Source organism: Sinocyclocheilus grahami, unplaced genomic scaffold, assembly GCF_001515645.1.
Source record: "Sinocyclocheilus grahami isolate Dianchi unplaced genomic scaffold, SAMN03320097.WGS_v1.1 scaffold387.1, whole genome shotgun sequence".
Classification (NCBI taxonomy): Eukaryota; Metazoa; Chordata; class Actinopteri; order Cypriniformes; family Cyprinidae; genus Sinocyclocheilus; species Sinocyclocheilus grahami.
Window position 1 is genome coordinate 836,783 of NW_015505566.1, and position 2,434 is coordinate 839,216.

Genomic DNA, 2,434 nt, shown 5'->3' on the forward strand with positions numbered 1-2,434 from the left:
GCTGGTCCTTTTGCTGGTTTATGCTGGTCATGTGCTGGCAAAGGACCAGCTTAAACCAGCAAAGGACCAGCTTAAACCAGCATCAAAACATACCTAACCAGCATATACTGGTTTTTTCAGCAGGGTAATATGTCAAATAATATGTTGTTGGGTTGTCAACATCAAGATATAATAATAATATAAAATAAAATAATACATTTTTTATAAGATAGATAGATCCTTTAACATCCATGGAACATTTCCATTCCATTTCCAGATTCTTTATAGTGAAAAAAGATTCTTTAGACGATTTAAAATGTTTTTCACATGAAAAAAATTATTCTTTCTGTTCCCTGAAGGGTTTTTTGAAAGCTTCTTTTCCAAAATAGTTCTTCAATGGAATTGCTACAAAAACCCCTTTTTGGAACCTTTATTTTTAACAGTGTACCGTCTGATATGTCATATCAACTACACACAGACTGTTTGAATTGAATAGATTTATGAAGCGTTTTTCATTATGCATTTTGTTCCAAGGCAGCTTTACAAAGAAAAGTGCCCTACAAACCAAATACAGCCAAAGGTGACAGTAGCAAGAAAAACATTCATCTTCTGACTCACCTTGATGTAAATGATGCACTTCAGTTTCACTTGTTGGACCTAGTGATGTCGCCAGCTTTCTTTCCCCCTTTCTTCCCTCTCTATACCAGCTCTGTATGTCGGCAGCTCTTCACAGGAAGTTTTCTGAACAGACACTCCCCTCTCCCTTTCTACATTCTCTCTTCATTTCTCTCCCTCTCTCTGGGGCTTTACTAAACTCTCCCACAAAGCCGAGCATCTGTTTCCACATCCCCACAGACAGTCACATTTTTCCAAGCGCCCACTTGCGTCTTCTCAAAAACCCTCTCGGAGAATTATGTGTGCTTTCGGAACAGCCTGTCAGATCTAAAACATTGCAGTGTAACCTACATGCATGCCACAACAATGCAAAAGGTGAAAAAAGAGCGTCTCAACAACTTCCTGCAACCTGAGATGTTTTGTTAAGTGTTCTGAAAACAAGTTTGCCACTTAACCTGAGTTCCCAGTGATACTTCAACTGACTTTATCTGATTCCTCTTCTACTTTTCAGTGTACTAGTGACCAACCACTCAATAATGAGAATGAAGTCATTTAGAGTAAAAGGCTTATTTCCCCTTTCACACAAATCCATGTGAATTTAAAACAATAGAGTTGTTATAATTGCAGTGTTACTTCGCATATGCATTAAAATGTTTGCACAGACATTGTCTGATTTTTAAGGCGTTTTAAATTAGAATTGATGAGCATATGTTAATTAGATGGACTGTTTTGCACTTACTGAAGTGAACTCAAGCAAAAAGTTTAAAAAACTGAAGAAGACTTATGTTGTCCATGGACATTATCTGTCGACTACACTATGATTTATTTTGTCAAAGTTATAAATGAGATTAAGATTATTAGAGCATGTTTTACAAAACAAATGCGGTTTCACACTTGAAAATTGAATGTTTTTTGTGTGTATGTGTCTAAGCTTTCTCTAATTCTGATGTAAAAAAAATTGTGGTATATTCTACTGTCTACATGGCACTTTAAAGTGCATGTAATGTAGCTCAGATGATCTGGTCTTGTTCATGTGATCAGACTCTGTGTTTCTCTTGTGAAATCAGGTAGTGTCCCTCCTCTGAGCCTTATGTTCCAGGATTTATCCAAAGCCAAATGGTCTGAAATCCACTCAGGTCAGTAGCCTTCTGGCACTCTGTCAGTTCCAGGTTTCTCAGTGGATAAAGGAGAGATTGGAGTAAAACCAAACCTTCACTCTCCACACAGAGCTGTCCTCATTCTAAGAGTTCAGATTGTTGCATCCTGTTCACGTTCAAGCAACAGCTTGCTTCCTTTCATCCAAACCTCACAAGATACCCAAAATTCTCAGCTGACTGTTTTCAATTTCTCGTCCTCTGACAAGTGCATCAGTGCATGGCCAGCATATACCTGCTGAGACTTCACCTGCAAGAAAAACAGCAAAACATGAACAAAAAAGATAGAACTCACCTAAGGTTGTTCTGGTGCTGTGCCGTGAGACTTTAGATGGCCATAACCTGGGGAGCTCGGCAGAGAAGAGGCGTTGTGTGGCCTCAGTGCTGATATGCAGCCACAGGTATAAGGAACAAGCTTTGATGCAACCAGCAGCTCCAATGAAAAACTCCACAAGACTCACCCGCAGCTTAGTTCAGAGTACCAAACTGCCTCCCACAGTGACGTCAAAGCTGCTGGTCACATGACCTGCCTGAAAAACCTATGAGAGCCACCATTACCCTGGCAACAAGAACTCGGCATTGACTCCTGCTGTCACTCCTTGATTACTTCTTAAACTATTATATTAATTATATAAATAAATTATAATATATTATAGAAATAAAAGTCATATGAAGGAACCAAAAGA

At 38.7% G+C, this 2,434-nt stretch overlaps 1 protein-coding gene across 2 annotated transcripts in view; it reads right to left on the minus strand.

Annotated features, from left to right (window-relative positions):
- The window catches only part of LOC107550096 (neurocalcin-delta B), a 15,209-nt gene extending 12,980 nt beyond the window's left edge, over positions 1-2,229 (minus strand). Inside the window, exon 1 of one of the 2 annotated variants that reach the window (XM_016231322.1) lies at positions 2,044-2,229. The gene's annotated coding sequence lies outside the window, so the exon portion shown is untranslated. Of the gene's footprint in view, positions 1-597; positions 889-2,043 lie in introns of those variants that run through there. The other variant, XM_016231323.1, reaches the window with a different exon arrangement.
- Positions 2,230-2,434: the final 205 nt, after the last annotated feature.